General features: G+C 49.1%; 1 protein-coding gene across 1 annotated transcript in view; it reads left to right on the top strand.

The window, feature by feature from the left end:
• Window positions 1–1066: 1066 nt before the first annotated feature.
• Window positions 1067–7744, top strand: part of LOC144159846 (uncharacterized) — a 36923-nt gene continuing 30245 nt past the window's right edge. The window contains exons 1-2 of the mRNA XM_077691512.1: window positions 1067–1103; window positions 6552–6608. The gene's annotated coding sequence lies outside the window, so the exon portion shown is untranslated. The remainder of the gene's footprint in view (window positions 1104–6551; window positions 6609–7744) is intronic.

Here is a 7744-nt window from a genome sequence, read left to right as displayed (position 1 = left end):
CCGTCCTGAGGTCGAAACGCCCCAGAAGCATCCCCATCCGTGGTGAGCTCTTACGTTCTTCTAGGCCTGATGTAACAAAATGACGATAATTTATGCCCAGGGATATGCCAAAAGGTTCAGTAAATAAAGCTACACAGCAATCCTTTAGAGCGGAATGAAATGGTGTGGGACTACAACAGGTTAGTATTCTGCGTGCAAGCGCATGCAAGGACAGGCCGAACAGAGAATAGATGAGCTACATTTCGGGCTCCTTGAGGCTGTATTGTGTCACCGCGCAGCGTTTGCTTGATTTTGAATTGAACTGCCTCTCGCTCTTTCCAAGACACCCTGTACAGTTATAATAGAGCAGGTTCTCTGGTTGTTTGATTGTGATAGGATGTTCTACTAACCTAGTGCACTTTAACTTCGACGAGGAAGCGAAACATTCACTGAAATAGCCGATGAGGGTCTCAAGAATATGCTTTTGCTTTGCGAAAAAAATTTCGCTGATTTGCACGTCAATCGTTCGCTCGGAGGTGTATATGCAGCCGAAACGTCTGATGTTTCCTGTCAATGTTGTGCTCGGCTGAAGCAGGATGTACACCCGCCCAATGTTTTATCGATATCACCGGAGCATCGACCATTCGGTGGATCCGCACTGCATGACGGAGTGACGCGGCAAACTAGGCGAGATTCACGCGCACAAAGCATAGGATTCAGTAGCCGTCGTCGGGCGCTGTTCCAAGTCTTGAGCGCCGCCCCAGAATTTTTTCGCTGCTTGTCATACTTCCACACAAACAGCCGCTAATAGTGCGGGGCGGAAAAATGAAAGTGACTGAGAGCAATGGCCCAAGTGATTCACTAGGAAATTGCGAAAAGAGCGCTTTTAGCAATTTCTGTCGTGTTGACGACACGTGCCTTTAAAGTCTGCGAGCGCACAAGCAGGGTGATATACGAAGGAAACAATTGGGGCTCTTACTCAGCTCCTGGGAGATCCTAACAGGCGACGGTAGCCCCATCCTCTGGCAGAGTTTGCCGTGTCACTGGGTCACATGGCGCTGTATAGCCGAACAGTCACCACTTCACCATATTTTTAAGCAAATTGGAAGGGTGAACACTGTTCGGTAAGTTATCGTCGACGATCGATATTTCGGCCATTTACGCCGCAGTTGTATCTAGGTGTTACGAATATTCGAAGGACCACGCAGGGAGAGAGGCGGCCGCTGCTCAACATGCTGACTATATTTAACAGGATGAATGACGAGCATAGGGGGTGAGAATAATAGGCGACGGAACGTTAAAGACAGTACGGTGACGAGTGATCACCGATATGCAAGTGAGCTCATGTTCCGTTGCTATGTATTCCAGTGGCACCAACAGCAGGAACGGCAGCACCCAACAGCCAGAACGGAGCGTGATAAATTGGCGCACGAGCGCCATCATGATGGCGCCCAGATGCGCTCTCGAGCCTTGGCGGAGGGAAGCGATGGTCTTGTTCAAGGTGGCCGGTGGACCAGGCGTCCCCCGGGGTCGTTTCCACGTAACCGCACCCTGTTCCGCAGCTTTGCTTCCATCCGTCATCGTTCGAACTTCCGCGGTCACTCACGCGAGCGGCCCCTCTGTATTGGCGTCGTCGCTAAGTTCCCAGTGGCTCAATTGCACGGTCAGTCATTTAGCGTGGCCCCTAATCACATCACCCCCACCTTAAGAAGGTTTTTAGGGGAACAAAGAACTATTCTACTATTCACTAGTCAGGAGCCGAATTTGGCCACTGACCCGCCGCGGTGGCTCAGTGGCTAAGGCGTTGCGCTGCTCAGCACGAGGTCGCGGGTTCGATTCCCGGCCGCGGCGGCCGCTTTTCTGGTGGAGGCGAAAAGCAAAAACGCCCGTGTGTACGAGATTTCGGCGCACGTTAGAGATCCCCAGGTGGTCAAAATTAATCCGGAGCCCTCCACTACGGCGCGCCTCATCGCCTGCGTTGCGTCGGCGCGTTAAACCCTACAATCAATCATCAATTTGGCCACTGGTCACAGCGCACTCAAACACAGCCTGCAATCAGTTAAAAATAAATTCACTTTCACGATACCTTGTTGCTCTTGTTGTACACGCATGGAGTATGGAAGTAGAAGCAAGAATTGTTCTGAAACTGTAGAAGTAAGTTGCTTCTCATGTGCGGCTCCCAGAATTTACCCTAGAAAATCTTCGGCTATAGCATCTGCTTCAACATCTTTCCCATTGCAAATTGACATTCTCTATATAAGAGGGCTTCGCTTCCGAGGAAAGCGAAGCCTCATGCGGAGCGAGACGTCATTTCTACTTTTCGGTAACAAGACCTCGAAGTGTGGTCTTATAGCTGCTCTTGGGGTAGTCTACCTCGGTTGAAATGAGTGCACGAGGACGGTGGCACGTTTAAACGTGGGGTCCGCAGTGGTCCAGATCTTGCAACGGTGGAAATCAGGTAGCAAGGCTCCGAAGGCAGTGTTCTTCTTATGGTGGTTTTACCCGTTTCACTGGCGGCGACGCTGTCATATATTGAAGTTTAAGTTTATTTCACCAAAACGATACACTGTGTCGACTTCGGATCTGCGTTATGAAGTCACCGTACACCTGAAATGTTTCCAAGGATCAATTCGTACATGGGATGAATCAGGCAGGCTACGATACCACCAAATACGGCATGTGAACCTGTATTTTAGCTTCCGGTAGTTCATGAATTGAGCCGTCAAGAACACCTCGGCGTGTCGTCCCAGTCACGCAATCGTCGTGCACCATTTAACGGCGGAAAATGGCTGCGTCGCCTCCAATGCCTCGGAGCACGCTAGCCAATTTTCCTATCACAAGCCCAGGAACAACTGCCATTCCCTTGACCAGAAATGGGGAATTTCCACCGCTGGTGTTGTTACACTTGGAACCACGTCCAGTTGCGTCCAGCGTCTCGCCTCTGTGGGACTTGGTTTTCGCGGCTCTTGGAGCCTCGTAAATGGCACCGCCAACTACTTTATCTCCTGAACCGCTTCGAAAATTGTCGGAATAGCGAACCGGCCTGCTACACTTAGGTCGGTTTTCATGCTCCTTGATCGCAGTGTGACGGTCTTGCCCGCGGTGTCCAGGCCAATCACATAAAAAGCAGTTTGGTGTTGCCTTTCCTAGTGTGTTAGCTGCAACATTCGTGATGTCCGGCGCGTCGGTTTAAGCCTTCCCTAGGCTCACAAGGTTTAGCACCGTAGAAACGTCCGTGGCGCCTACCAAAACATCCAGGGCGGCACACTCGCGTTCCTTCGAGAAGACGACGAGTTTGGGTGGCGAAAGCAGTAGAATTGCTCCGAAATTCCTAAGAGACGGAGGCCTTCATACTACAGTGAACTATAATCACTATACTTCATACGTTCTTGAAATGTTGACCGTTTCCACCCAGTGGTCGAAGTAGCTTGAGAGCCTCGCCACAAACTGCCTTCCGGTCTCGCTGTCTTCGGACCAGGCTATCCAACACTTCTCCTGCTACCCTTATCCTATAAATCTAAACCATTGGAGTAACGCTTTTCCCACTTTGCTGTAGTCTACGACTCCTCTGCAGGCATGCGGCGAATCACGGTAAGCGCTTCCCCGGACAAGAACATAGTGAGGCAATGGGCCCCTTATACTGGGCGACCACCCCTTCCCAGTCACAATGCACTCGAAGGGCTCCAAGTACGCGTGTAAATAGTCGTGTCGTTCATCAGACAGGGTAGGAGCATCTGGGTATTCACGACGGCTACATTTGGGTTGGTTTCGCTCAAGGGAGTAACAGTTGTGGTGTTTGGCGACCCTTCGTGAAGACGAATCTTCAACACCAGGGTTCGCATTTCCCTCTCGACAGCTTCATTGGCTCTCTCGGCTTCTTTCTTAGCTCTTTAGGCAGCTTCTCGCCGTTCTCTTTTTCCCTTTCTGCAGCTTCTCGGAGTGCTTCTCTCTCAGCTTCCCCCTCTGCACGCTGCTCCACCCACTGGGTATTATTCCACTGGTGAAGTTCCTGCCCTGAGAGACGTAGCTGCGTCCCGATCGCCACTAGCTTCTCGACATCCATGTTAGAGTCTTCAATGATGTATTCTCACAGCATTCAGCTTTCCGGCAGATGTTACGGGTGGGATCCTGGCAGGCTCACTACTTGGATTTTGAATGCGCTAGGGACCACGCAGGTTGAAAGACGGCCACTGTTTAACGCGCTCACGACTATATTTAAAAGGATGAAGGACAAGTTCAGGACGTGAGCATAATAGGCCACTGGACGTTACAAATAGTACGGTATACGGACAGCACAGCTAATAATTCAAAAGGTACAACATAGTCTGGCAGCTCGGAAAATCCGAGAGGAATCTCCGATAAGCAAGTTAGTGCACGTTTTCCTGTGATGTGTTCAAGCGGCTCCAACAGTAGGGAGGGCCGCGCCCAACAGCGAGAATGGAGCGTCAGCAATTTGCACACCAGCGCCACGATGAGGGCGCCCAGATGCGCTCGCGAGCCTTGGTGGAAGGTAGCGACCGTCTTGTTCAAGGTGGCCCGTGTACCAGGCGTCCCACGGGGTCGTTTACACGTAACCACGCCCTATTACGCCGCTTGCCTTCCAGCTATCGTCGTTCCAGCTTCCGCGATCGCTCACGAACGCGGCCCGTCTTTATAGTCGTCGTCACTGAACTTCCCGATGCCTCATTTGGAAGGTCAATCCAGTAACTATGGCGGGAGTAACTATGACTCCCTTGTTTTGAAGCATGGAATATGGGAATCGCCCAACAGCTGGGAGCAGTAACGCGTTCCTGTAATCCAGTTTGGGAGGAGGATGGGGTGTCAATGTTGCGCGGTAACTCCTGCACCTATGGTTACAGCATGTTTATAGTGTGCGCACCGTTGCGTAAGCAATGGGGAAACGACTGTGAAGACGGGATCGCGCTGAATCCCTGTAACCGCTGATTGGAAGGGCCCTATAATGCGATGTGGTCGTTGGCTGAGGGAAAGGGTGAGCCCTTGTAACCTAGTGACTTGAGGATGAAGGTGCAGGGTTACGGGGAGTTATGCATGACTGACTCCCCTGGTGACCCTTAACCTCCAAGAGGTTCCCGCAGGAAAATGGCGGATCCTCCGAAAGGGGGAGAAGTTCGGCTAATCTGGGTCACTGAAAGGGCTGTGCTCCTGATGAGTAGTGGGAGGCACGTCTAGGGGGGAGGGACAAAATCCGGACCAGATTTGTGTTCTAGGATCCGGCTAATTTAGCACGGCTGTCCAACCCCTCCTGACTGGAGGGCTCACAGCACTTGGCCGATCGTATTTCTTCCAAATGTAGATTCAGTGTCTAGCATGCGTAATCATTTGAACGGAAATTAAACTTCGCAGTTCGATATCCCGAATTAAGAATGCTCTAGAAGAACTATGTCAAATGAATCAGCGTAGAAAGACGATTGCGTCTAACTTTTCAATACAAACATGCCTGCTAAATTCAAAAACAAACATTCCTCTATACTGCAGCCACTGAAGAGCTAATTATTCAATTTTAGTTAATTAGGCCACCGACATCAAAAATTTTCACCTAATTCTGTGTCACCCTGGGCGCGCAACCTCGCTGTAGAGGTGGCGCTCACATAAATCTAAGCGCCGAATTAAAAAAAAGCTGTCTACATAGTTTTGATCACCATGTATGTATAAATACAGGTGTGTGTGTGTGTGTGTGTACGTGCGCGTGCGTGCGTGTGTGTGTGTGCGTGTGTGTGTGCGTGTGTGTGTGTGTGTGTGTGTGTGTGTGTGTGTGTGTGTGTGTGTGTGTGTGTGTGTGTGTGTGTGTGTGCGCGTGCGTGTGTGTGTGGGTGGGTGGTTGGGTGGTGGGAAGACGAGCATTAAGGAAAAGATTACGCGGGGAGGGTGCAACAGGCGCTGAGGGGCCTGGTACAGAAGATATGAAAAGGCAGCTGGAATAAGTTGTAGCATTCTGCTCACCGTGATTGTGATTCTACGCAAGGGAGAAGAGCATTCACCGTACTGCGTCATTGTGACTCTAGCTAAGTGCATAGACCTGTGATAGTCACCCAACGGCTGAAAGTAGTTCTCGCCTTAAGAAAATTCCACAAATATGAGCTTTCGGAAGGCATCACGTGGTAATATGACTGACAAATTTACATATATACTAAGTGCCCGCGTCTGTTGTTGTAGTTCAAAATTTCTAAGAAATACTGTCAAATGTCAAAGCCAAAGAAGAGGAGGCGACACCGTGAAATAGCTATATATGTATAATAACGGTAGCGCGAGAACATGGTGTTCATAAGAGAAACCTGTAAAGCAAGAATCACAACGTGATGACCTGTTTAAGGAAGCCAGAAAGCCCCCGAAAAATGTACTCTATAATTCAAAGCTCTTTATTTTTGGTGAAATATTATCCACTATTTGTGGGGGATTTAATTTTTCACATATGAACAATCCTGAGAAGAGTCACCGAACGGTCGCTTCGCCCTTGTGACATGACCTTGGTTTATTCTTTCGTGCCTCCTTTTTCAAATGGCTATATTACTGTGAAGAATGAACCTGCATTTTTCTCGTTTCATTATTATTAGCGACGAAGACGACGACGACACGGACCACCACAGCCATTACGACCAGGTCCCCAATCCGTAAGTGAATTGTGTAGGGCCGCTCGCTAAAGCAATCGACGTTGTTACGAAAACAAGACTCAGTCCCTGTGCTGAGATATTTTATGCCTTATTACTTAGTTCAAGCGGAAAAATATGTTTGTCGTGACGGTTATTCTTAATTGAAGAACACCTGCCGGTTTTCTTTGCGACAAGGACAGTACTTTCAATGCGTTCAGCAACTGTAATTTTGTCACCGGTACGCTCCATCTCTTATTACGACAACTTTCCATCTCCTATTACAATAGCCAGGGAAACGATATCATTGTCTGTCTGTCTGTCTGTCTGTCTGTCTGTCTGTCTGTCTGTCTGTCTGTCTGTCTGTCTGTCTGTCTGTCTGTCTGTCTGTCTGTCTGTCTGTCTGTCTGTCTGTCTGTCTGTCTGTCTGTCTGTCTGTCTGTCTGTCTGTCTGTCTGTCATCAAATACTACTCGTCCGGCTGCTGCCATGAAATACGCGCAGATTAAGCGACAGCTATATCTTCTCAATAATTGACTTAGTCAGATTGTACTTGCGTGTAGCGTGTCACCACAACCCTGTTTAATTCCCTCACACCGGAAGGGTCATTGTATAAAAAATAAATAAACACCGACCTTTTTTTTAGTCCAGGCAAATAATTCATGCTATGTTGGTGTTAATCAGAAGTTATTGTTCAATTTATAGGAGAATTGGAAAAACCCACCTTGTCGTGGTTCTATCTTTGCACACTCACGGCAACTGATATCACCACTGGCCGATTTTATTGTGCGTGAGTAGCGTGAATTTTGTATGAATAGTTTGATGCCGCGGCTCAATGAGAATCACCTAATGACACGTGAAGTTTTGAAGCGTACTGTCATGGCCAAGAAGCATACTGCAAGGATTGCCGGGATTGCGCATGTAGCCCACCACTCGACCAGACAATGGTGTTGTTTAGAATCAAAGACCCCTGGTCAAGAGAAATCATGGAGGCATTCTACATGCACAAAAACCACGACAAGTGTGTAAGCTGTCCGTCAATCGCCCTTCACGAGAATGAGATCGCGCTTCCTGATTTTGGTTAAACCGGTGGTTGGGGGGTGGGGAGATAATAAGGGGTTGCTCACGTGTCGAAGTACGATAGCTTTGCTGAGCATGACA

This window comes from Haemaphysalis longicornis, unplaced genomic scaffold, assembly GCF_048455015.1.
Source record: "Haemaphysalis longicornis isolate Haplotype H1 unplaced genomic scaffold, Haemaphysalis longicornis Haplotype H1 scaffold_10, whole genome shotgun sequence".
In the NCBI taxonomy this organism is placed as follows: Eukaryota; Metazoa; Arthropoda; class Arachnida; order Ixodida; family Ixodidae; genus Haemaphysalis; species Haemaphysalis longicornis.
The sequence above is the reverse complement of the archived record's forward strand: the minus strand, read 5'-3'. Positions and strand labels throughout refer to the sequence as shown.